The sequence below is a fragment of the Artemia franciscana genome, chromosome 10, assembly GCF_032884065.1.
Source record: "Artemia franciscana chromosome 10, ASM3288406v1, whole genome shotgun sequence".
In the NCBI taxonomy this organism is placed as follows: domain Eukaryota; kingdom Metazoa; phylum Arthropoda; class Branchiopoda; order Anostraca; family Artemiidae; genus Artemia; species Artemia franciscana.
Window position 1 is genome coordinate 13531161 of NC_088872.1, and position 11756 is coordinate 13542916.

The 11756-nt window shown below is 35.3% G+C and overlaps 1 protein-coding gene across 2 annotated transcripts in view; it reads right to left on the reverse strand.

Annotated features, from left to right (window-relative positions):
* LOC136031809 (uncharacterized) overlaps positions 1-7422 on the reverse strand; it is a 135644-nt gene extending 128222 nt beyond the window's left edge. For both annotated transcript variants that reach the window (XM_065711624.1, XM_065711621.1), the window contains exon 1: positions 7352-7422. The gene's annotated coding sequence lies outside the window, so the exon portion shown is untranslated. The remainder of the gene's footprint in view (positions 1-7351) is intronic.
* Positions 7423-11756: the final 4334 nt, after the last annotated feature.

The window sequence follows — 11756 nt, forward strand, 5'->3', positions numbered from 1 at the left end:
TTCAGTGAGGGCCGGCGCGTACAAAGAAGAAGTACCTGCCCTCACGTCGATGGTGACGGGAGCTTGCAGCTCCTTTGTGTTATCTCTTGTCGTACTTGCGAGGGACGAGGAGAAAACTTGAGAATTCGTTTCCGAGAAGATTGCCAGTAGCGACTGCATCTCCCCTCTTTCTTTGAAAGACTAGGGAAAGCAGTTTGAGGAACACAAGGCACTCCTCATGCGATTGTTCTGGCAAAGCCGGTATGAGCTTGGTTGCTCGTCTTTGAACATTATCGAGTGCTCTAACGTCCATTTTTATACTGGGGAGACACCAGGGTCATTCCAAATTCCAGATGTGTACATAGAATCAGCTTTGTACAGCTACTTGACCACCCACGGCTTCCTGGTGATATACGTTCGTTTTATGAGCCCTAGGGCTTAGCTTGCTTTAGCAGCTTCAGCCTGTCCATAAAACTTGAATTCTTCATCAACGATAACCCCCAGGTTCTTCTCCTGACTTACAGCCTCAAGCAGGTCATCTCAGATACAGCCGGCATACCATTAGCTCATGCCAATAGACTACATGGATCTTTCTTTCTAGTTACAAACCAAGTAAAACAAGAAGCAGGTTGAAAATTTTTCTGAGGAAACCTCTGAAGTGCAGGATATTTACACAATGACATCCAGCATAGAATATAGCATTCACAGGCGGCTTTTGAAAACAACAATCAGAGAACTGCAATACCAGCTTTTGTTATAAAGCTTCAATCTATTGGCACTGGTTAAAACAATGTTTGTTATTATTTACTGGCCCAATTGATAGGAGTACTGATATTGTTGTTAAAAGTGAAGATCACCATCTAGCAGTGTCTTGGAGTTAATTCGTAGCTGAGATTTAGGAAGAGTAGATACCTTCCAGATAGTTATGACGTTGATAGACTAAAGATGTGAAATCAACAGGAACTCCCCACAAACAGTTCGACATAAAACTATATGCTTTAACCTTGATGGAAGAGAAACCTTTAACCTTGATTGGATACAACAATGTATCCAAAATTGATGAATTTTTAAAGGTCGTGAGGGTTCAAGATTAAGTTTGACAATCAATGTTAAGAAGACTAATTTACTCAGACTAGTAATAAATGAGGATGGAAAGTTGATGTTAGGCAACAAGAAAGTTGATGAAATGGATTTCTTTGCTTCACCTGGAAGTATTGTTAATAGAGTATTGATGCATTAAAAATGAATTCTTAAACTGTGACTGTAATATTAGAAGAAATTGTTAGAAAAGTGGTCAAGCATGGAAATGTGGGCATTTCAAAAGGCTGAGGAAGATTTGTTAAATGCCTTCCAGATGAATTATCTTATGATAGTTTTGGGGGCTCATTTGACTAAAATATATCAAGCAATATGTTGAACAAGATATTCAGTTCAATCCCGCTTTCTAGGAATATAATTCATAATGAATATTATAAATATTCATTTATAGTATTATTTGTCAGTGTTTGTTGTAGTTGTTATTTTTCATAGATTTGTATGTGTGTATTATGTTGTCAGGATTGTCATAACTTCTTTTTATTATGTTTAGTGCGACAAGCTTAAAAGCTTACCGTATTTGGTATTAATAAGTAAATAAATAAATATAATAAAAGAAATGATAAGATGGATAAGCCAGATTTTGATGAAGAAAGATAGGTACTTGTATGATAAACGCCCTACCGCTTAAGTTGTTCATTCATTGGCACATAATAGAAATCGTTTTTTTTGTTAGTTTCTTTCAGCTTAGCATGAGAGAAGACAATGAGAAGTGACAGAATAGATGGAAAATATATAATTTGAGCTATATATTTGCACATATGGGGAGAATGGGGGTAAATTATTTGGACAGTGTGAAGTTAGACAACAATTCTTACTACATAATATGCAGAATAATTGTACCTAACATATTAGCCATGCAGCCCTGCTATACTTTACCCCCCAATGTGCAAATATTGAGCCCAAATTTGTTTCTAAAGTGTTATTTCTTTATCTTACTTTGGTATATTTCATTAGGATTGAGTGTCAGAGAAACATATAAGAAGAGTATTAGGTAGGGCATATATCAAACAAGTACCAAAAGATGAAACACTGCATAAATTTTACAAATATTTGTCATAGATGGACTGCCTAGTGGGTCTTATTTGAACAACATTTGGAAGTAACTTTTAATGAATTTCAAACAAATGTAAGAAATTCTTAATGCCTGACAAGAAGGAAATATTTGATCCCCCACCACCCTGAAAAAAACAAGTAAAATCAAGGATGCAGTGTGGTCTAAGAACTTATTTATGCTAAGTGCTATAAAGACAAGGCTTATCTAAATACAGATTCACCATATAAAAATACATATTGTATCATTATGCCATACAAGATATATTGTATCATTATGCCATACTAATTTAATAATTTGCTCATTTTATTATTCACCTGGACAGAATGCTTGTTCTCTCTGTAATTTTCATGACAATACTGGCATCTTTACAGCAGGAGACGCAAACAGACTAAAATCATAATCATCTGCGCAAAGATCAGAAGCTTAAGCAAATTGTTGATTTCTCTATTACAGAAGATGGAACCAGTTTGGATGTTAGATGCACCAACCTTAAAACCTTTTACAATACTCCAACTAACCCCACCTCCTCTGTGGTAGCTATCATTTCATGCTAGATTTGAAACCACTGCTATTTTCTAAAAGAAATTACTCCATTTCTGAATTTTTGTACTGGCCAATAACAAGTCAACATATTGTTGATCTTGGATCTTGGATTACGTCTGAGTTAGGATGATGTTTTGTTGTGTGTAAATCTTAATTCAAAGGTTAGTTTGTTTCAAACAAAATTAACGACAAATTACCAAAATTGTTTCCCATAGGTTGACAAGAAGGTATGTTCCTCATATAAACCTTACATTAATGAAAAAATAAAAGGACCAATTCATTTGAAACTAAAACTTTTTCACCTCGGAAAGAAAGAGGAAGCCTTAACCCTCCATAAACAAAAAAAAAGAAAGAGATAGATCGCCCTGCTTCTTGTTATGGTAAGAATAAACTAAATTACTTAAAACAGAACAAACCACAGCAATGGTTTAAGAAAGTGAAAGAAATAGGGGGTCACTTGTGCAAGAACCTTAATTTTCTTCTGGATGAAAAGCCTGAACAGACAGCCAATGAGCTTAATAAACACCTAGCTAGCTAGCAAGCATTGTGCAAACATTCCCCCTCTCTTGGAAAACTAACTAATCCCTGAAACTCCCAAACATAAAAATCCCAGTCAGAGAAGCAAATAATAGAAAAAATATAGAAACTGAAAAAAAAATAGTATTTGTCTTGTTGATATCCCAATTGATCTAATAAAAAAATTCTTTGATAAACTATCAATACTCCTTGATAGTATTTTTAGTGATATTAGTAATTTCAGATGTTATCCATCATGCTGGAAGCTGGGCTATATTACTCCAATACAACAGAAGGGAGGCATGAACAATTTTACTGGAGTACAGCCAATCACCTTAACCCCAATTTTTTCAAAAATGTACAAGGGTTTTTTTTAGTTAATTGGTCAAAGGCAGAGATTCTTGAACTTATTGACTTACAGCAATTTGAAAACCTGAAGGAGACACCTACTTCACACTACCTTGTTAGTCTTCTTGACACCATTCTTAAAAAACTTGAAAACCGTGATACTTGGTTGAATATTTTATCAATTGATCTCCAAAAAGCATTAGACCTAATTGACCCCAATATCCTTGTAAATAAACTGCTGACAGAGTTTCAAGTGAGTCCTTTTCTAGTTAAAATTGTTGTCTCCTTTTTAACAAATTGTTCTCAAGTGCTTAAATATAAAAATGTTTATTCTGATCCCCTTCCTATCTTCTGTGGGGTGCCCCAGGGAACTCTGATGGGTCCAATTTTATTCCTTATAATGGTTAATAGCCTCATGACTGACCACACAGAGCAATGGAAGTATGTTGATGAATTGTCTGCACTTGAGGTTTGCTGACAAAACATTAAAAGCTCAATTATGACATTACTTGGCAATGTCACACAGGAGGCTTCTTTGTCAAAGAAGCTTGGGGTGACAATTACTGCTGACTTGAATTGGGATGTCCATGTTCAAGACATCCTCAAACAAGCTTCCCATTTCGTTTTCCTCTAAAACTTTCTTGCCCTCCTAAGGACCTTCTCTGACTTTATAGTTCTTTATTCTGCCAATACTCAAGTTTGCTTGTCCAGTGTGGCATTTTGGTCTTTCTTCAGAGCCTATCTATATGATTGAAAATTCCCAAAAATGAGCACTTAGAATCTTAAATGGTGAAGGGGAGATTCCATATCATTATCCACTAGATAAGTTCAAGCTCATTACATTGGCCAAGAGAAGGAACTTCCTGTTCCTTTGTTTTGGTACCAACACCATGTCTGTTCCCCAATTACATTCCATCATCCTCAAACCCAACTATCCTGCCTGTATCCTGTATATAAGACCATCCTGTATAAAATCCCAAAAAGTCCCCAAACTGACTCCCCAATAAATATAAAAGATATTGCAAGAGCTTTGTTCCAAGTTTTGCTAAGCTGTATAATAACATGAAATTTAGCCATTACTTTTGCTGTTATCTATTTATTTTTTGTTTTTGACATTTCAATTAAGTGTTGACTCTTTTTTTATGTACTTTGTACAAGGAATTGTGTCTGACATGAAGGTCAAGTTCTTTCAACATGATATATAAACTAGTGCTTTGATGTAAAATTTAAATTTGGCAACCATGCTGTGATAGAAATTTTTAAAATAAAATTATATTCTAACTTATTAGATGAATAGTTTGACTGTTCACTAAAGTATCAATTTGTCCTTTCTACTAGCTTTGTATTTCTTATTCTTTACTTTTTGTCTTAATGGTAGTTTAGCAATAATAAAAGTTAGCAATTAGGCTTTTTTCTAAATTTTCACATCAGACAAGATTGCTGGCAAGTATCTGTAGCTAGTAACTACAATTCTGTAGATTTTTGGGACTTCAAAATCATTTATATGCTGATTGTAGTCTGCTGATATTGTATTTAGCGTTGACGTTTCAAACATCACATTGCTGCTTCATAGTACTACCCCAGTGTGTTTTCTTACAGTTGAAATAAGTTTGGAAGAATGGGAAGATGAGCCAGAGAACCAACATTAGAATATTGGAAACTACAGTGATGACAACAGTCAAGTATGGTTCTGAAACTTGGGTGCTCCAAAAGATGTAGGAGGATTTGATAGGATGTTTTCTAGAGGAATTATCTATGGATTGTTTTTGGTGCCTGTCTGACTGAATATTTCATAAAGAATAAGCAGTACAAAGGTGTGGTTTTATCCTGCTTCCTAGGGCTATAATGAGTGAAAGCTTGAGGTATCTAACACATTCTGTAGATGAGCAATGACAGATTGCCAAAAGAAAATTTGGCCAACCATTTAGGGCCAGACAATAAGCTGTTGTTCTCAAATGGGTTGGGAAAAATTTGTGAGGAAGGATCTAAGGTAAATTGGAACTTCTTGGGAGGATGTACAGAGAATAAACTAGGATGGAGGAGGAGTGTACATAGCTTGTTGGCCTCAGGCAGCTTTTTGTTGCAGTAAGCTGTCAGTAGGCTAGTAGTCTAGTAGTATTTCTTATAGACCACTGCTTGTTAGTAAAAAAGAATAAAATCAGCTAAGTTTTATGAGTTACCTATATGTATGTCTGGACAGGATGGAATTATTATATTAGCAGCCATTATGCTCTATAAAATGAGGGAACTCAATGGTATTGCTAGGTTATTACAGGGTTTATTCCACAAGAGGCCATCTTTTGCAAAAGGGAATACTGTGATAAAAGTCTCTACTGAACTAAAATTTACAAATGGCCTAACAGAAGGGTAGTATGATTCAACTACCCATTTAATAGTGCTTAAAAATAGCCTAGATTAGAGTGGTTGCTATTTCAATTGTATCTTAGCCCTAACTTTGCCAATTCAGCAATTTTTTGTAAATTACCATTATTTCAAATGAATCAAATTTTGATTAGAAATAAGTGTTTTGCCTAGTCAAAACAGAAATGCATTGCACATAAACCTAGGCTAGACCAAGAGCTAGGCTACATCTAGGCTAATCAGAAGTGGGAGGAGGGACTGAGTTGCAGTAATCATAGTGGCATATTTGGAAGCAGTGTTGAATGAGCAATTGACTGGTTGGCTACTAGTCACCACAGTAGAAGCAGCCTTTAAGGGCTACCAGTAGTGAACTCTAAACATGACACACATTTCATAGTGCATAATTAGGCAATTTGATGGGTCAATGTTGGTATTACTGGAACAATTGTTTTGGGACATGAAACTATTGTTAATAAATGCATTTTGACTTTTTGAACATCTTTTCTCTCTTTTACAAAACTACCACAAACTCACCATTATTGAATTATTATATATTTGCACATTAGGGGGGGGGGGTAAAGCATAGCATATATTAAATACAGCAATGGTTAGTTTATGTATTTAATATATACTATGCTTTACCTCTACCCACCTAATTACCTTAAATTACCTTAAATCGCATTTGCCAGCGAGATAAGGTGGGCAAATATATAGCCCAAATTTGCAATTTCAAATATCTGATCAACAAAAACGGAAATGATTGCAATTCTATATGTATAAATACAAGAATATTTGGGCTGGAATAACTCAATAACAGTGAGTTTGCAGTAGTTTTGCAAGAGAGAAAAGATGTTCAAAAAGTCAAAATGTATCTATTAACAATAGTTTCATGACCCAAACAATTGATCCAGTAGGCTAATACCAACATTGACCATTTGAGAGGCCATCTAAGCAATACATCAAGAAGTATATACATCAGAGCATTAGTTTCATTTGCTAGTCTGCTTGGTTTTCCATTGGAAACAGTTGTTTTGTTCCTTCAAGAAGATAGGGTCATGAAGCTTGGGTGGTTTTAGGTGTGTGTCAAAAATCTTCAATGGAGAGTATAGGACTTTTTGTTACTATATATTATCTTTACTGTGCTAATCACTCAACGCTCTTGGCAGAGTAGTCTATAATTCAGTGTCCTTATTTAAGCTACCTCTAAGTAAAATCTTCCCTGGTCTAATGTGTACCCCTTATTATTATAAAAAAATATTTGAAAGGCTTAGACATACTTTGAGACTACATTAGAGGGGAAACTCCTGTCAGGATAGCTTTGGGAAGATTAGGCTATAGGTCTATTTGAAAAAAAAATGCACAGCTTTTTTGTTGTTATAGTATGGAAACTTCCTTACACGATTGTTTGGGCCCAGTTCTTTTTTTCAATATGACATTTTACACTAGTGTTACCTTTAAAAATTATCTTCATTTATAGCCTAGGAAAACGCATTCTTCAGTTTAAATATATGTAGCTTGAGCTGTCAAATAAAAATGTCTGAACTTGCGTGAGAACTGCGAAATCTTACTGGTAAAATTCAGCAGAAATACGCCAAATGGACAATTACCAAGTGTGTCATTTTCATGCAGCTAAACTAGCCTCAGCGTCAAACAACGACTTATTATTAATAGTTATTTTCGTTATCCATTGTCATTCTTAAGCATAGGCTACAATCTACATTTGTAAACCGTGTAGGCCTGTGAAGTCTAAATCAACAATTGTGCCTTTTTTTTTTTTTTTTTTTTTTTTTTTATTTAGCCTCCTTTTTTAACTGATATGAAAAGTCAATGGCTTGAAGTGCACTTGAATTTCTAATGACATACTTTTGAAATATTTCAGCAAAACAGGTTTTTTAAAGAATAGTAAAGATCTATATTTAAACCTAAAAGGAGCAAAAGCATAGTCCTGTAATAATTCAAACATAAACGACCTGAAATAATTGTCAAAGAAATAACGAATTCAACCCTGGTTCCCACATATACGATCATTCGCATCCAAACACGATTATTCGGTCAGATATGCGAATATCACCGCCGTGTGTGAATTTTGGTTAAAATCTATTTAATGTTCCAAAATATCGTACAAGTTCATGAATCTCAACTTCTTCGATAATTTTGATGAATAAATTGCACCAAATCAATAGGGTGGGCGAGATCAAAGTGGATTCTGAAAAATCGCTTTTACCAGTTAGAAATTATAAAACACTATTATCTAAAGCTAATAGAGAGCATTAGAGCAGGCTGCTTGTCATGAAAGTATGGGATACAGTTTTAAATAAAAGTTGGTTTTGAAGATGAGATTAATAAGCCATTGGATATGGCTAGGCCTAGTTTGAAAAATATAAGCCAGGTTGTTTCGTTTTCTGCAGCATAGTCTGGGTTCTATACAAAAAGGTGTTTTATGGGCATCGCAGCTAAATATCTAGACTAGCATGGAATAGGTAAATTCTAGTAGTGGCACTTTTGCGTAGTCCATTTGTTTCTAAGCTGGAACGGAATTCAAAAACAAAACAACAGAAAATATGATTTGATTTTTCGCTTACAGCTATTTTTAAATGTCATCATTACTGACGTTTTTGATGTATCCCAGTCCCTTACTGTTACAAAACAAAATATAGGCTTTGCCCTTAGCTATTTAAAAAGCTGAGTTAATACGCAGTTTTTTCAAATGGTCTTCATTGATGTTACAATCTATTCATTGGTAATAAATCAGCTTAAAATGATAATGATAAACCCATAAAATCAATAAACTTTTGCATACTGCCCAGGTTATGGCCAATTGAGTAGGCCGTTGATGAAAATACTATTACTACTACTAATAACTCACTGCAGCACCAAGCCGCCTGAGGCCAGCACAGCTACGCACGCTCCTCCTCCAACCTAACCTATTAAAGGCCTTCCTCTTTACACCCTCCCAGGAAGTTCCCATTTCCTTTAAATCTTTATTTATGACATCCTCCCAACCCAGATAAGGACGACCTGCTTTCCGTGTAGCCCCAGACGGTTGGCCAAAAAGGACAATCTTCGGCAATCTGTCATCCTTCATACGCAGAACATGGCCTAGCCATCTCAATGTTTCTTTCGTTATAGCCTTAGAAAGCGGGATTGAACCACATTTTTCGTACAGCCTACTGCTTGAAATACGGTCAGCCAGCCGGGTACCCACAACAATCCGCAGGCAATTTCTCTGGAAAACATCTAGTACATTTTCATCTGCTTTTCGGAGTGCCCATGCTTCAGAGCCATATTTGACCACTGTCATCACTGTAGCTTCCAATATTCTAATCTTGGTTTGTAGACTTATCTTTTTATTCTTCCCAACTTTTTTTTTAACTGTGAAAAAAAACACCCTGAGCCTTAGCTATTCTACTTTTAAGATCTTCACTGCTCCCACCGTGTTTACTAATAATACTACCAGGGTAAGTAAAGCTGCCAACTTGATCAATCTTTTCGTTACCTAACGTCACCTTTTCATCTTCACTTATTTCTAGCCTTAGTAACTTAGTCTTCTTCACATTAATTTTCAACCCTATTCAAGCACCCTGAACTCACAAAACCACTAAAAATTCATTCATTTTGCTCACGCTTTCATCTAATATGCTTAAATCATCAGCATAATCTAAGTCCAGGAGCGTTTTTCCTCCCCATTTGATTCCGTGGTCTCCAATTGCCTTTCCTTGGCTCCTTAAGACGAAATCCATCAAAATGATCCATAGAAAGGGGGATAGAACACAACCCTGCTTAACTCTTGATTTAATACAAAACCAGTTGCTAACCTCATTTCATACCTTAACCGCAGCAGTATTATTCTCGTACATAGCACAAATCACTTTAATGTATTTTTCTGGTATACCATATAAGGATAAGACCTTTGCTAACGCTCTTCTATCAACAGAATCGAAAGCTTACTCATAATCGATAAAACTGAGAACCAAAGGTGTTTGACAACGAAGGGACTTCTCAATTATTAACCTAAGAGTGAAAACTTGGTCGATACAGCATTGGTCAAAACCGCAGTGTTCTTCCCTTACAACTTTGTCTACAGCATCTCTCAGTCTAAAAAAATATCATATTACTCAGTAATTTGCTACCTACAGAGACCAGACTAATACCTCGATAATTATGACACTCACTCTTGTCACCTTTCTTGTAAAGTGGTTTAATTAAGGTTTTCCTAAAATCATTAGGTACTTCCCCTTTGTGCATTACAAATGATGTCTGGTAAACTTTGGCTGTTTACATTAACTTTTACAGTAATTTTTGGCACTTAAAATCGGACGGAAATAAATTCTTCAGTGTGTCCTTTTATAATGATTATCATGCAACAAATAAAATGCAAATTTCGTGTTTAAATATTTAATACGACATTTGGTTTCTTATTGCAAAATTTTTTACGTTGGTTAATATTATAAATATTTATCCATTTCTCTATGGTCTCAGCTTAAGAATAAAAATATCGAATGCTAATTTAAATTCAGAAATTTCATAAGATGATCTGAGCGCTGGCTCTGATGAATTCAATACGATTAAAGTATAAAATTTCCCAATTTGAAATTAAGGTTTAGGTTGGTTCTAAGACTAAACTTTTGATTCACCAATAGTTTCTAGATAATATATTGAAAGAAGCCTCCTGGGAGAATGTTCAAAAGATTATCTTTGGACGAAAACGGAATAATATGATAAATATACATCAGAGGCATCTTTAGCCACTTTTATTTCGGACCCTTTAAACTCTTTTATTAGTTACTTTGCAGTGAGTCTTTGCTTCGTGTGGAGTGGAAAAATGTCCTTCTGACAACCTGGACAAATATACTGTTTTTTGATAAAGGTCAACATCTCTATCAACATTCCCTGTAATCTCAAATTTAAGACCTAAACTGTTCTTGAGAAATTTAGCATACAATTTGACAACCTAGATGCACCTCTCAACATTCCTTGAAAATTTCAACTTAATACGCTGTTCCTTAATACGATGTTCTTGAAACATTACAAATGTGCCATTTTAACTCACTGAATGTATATAGCGTTCTTTGATTAACTTAAATAATCCCCAGAACATTCCCTAAAAGTTTCAAGTTACTACTCTTAGCAATTCCAAAATAATTCTATGTTGATACTCTTAGCCGTTCCTGACAGCTAATCCTCTTAGACATCCCAAACAACCCTAAGCATTCCTAAGCAATCCTCCTAAGCATACCATGAAAGCTTAAAAGTAAAGGGTTTGCCTTTCTTATGATATTACGGATACGTCTCTTGATAATCTATATGTTACTTGATGCCTTTTGATTTCGTTCAAAATCCCTATCCGCACTTCCTGACAGTTTCAATCTCTTAGCCGTACCTGAGTTATCAGAGGCACCCTATTTGACGCTTAGGATTCACATAACGTCTTTTGCTTAGCTTCTAAATACCCTTCGGCATTCTCTCAAAGTTTCGATTTAATACTCTTTACTGCTCTTGAGATATTGTGAATGTACCCTTTTGATTATCTGGAAGCATATAATGTCTTTCAACTCCCTTCTTAACATTCTCTAGAAGCTTCAGCTGAACATCCATAGGCGTTACTGAGATCAATATAAATATGGCCAGATTCACCCTTTTGGCAACTGGGAAGTAACTAGTGTTTTTGTCATTCAGTTGAACATCTCTGCAACATTTCCTGAATGTTTCAACACAAATACCCCTAGCTGTTCCTGTGATATTGCAGATATGCTCTTTTGACAACCTGGATGCACCTAGTCTTTGATTTAATTCAAAATCCCCTCAAAGTTTTCTGAAAGTTTCATTTCCTGACATTTCTCTTATATACCCTTTTGAG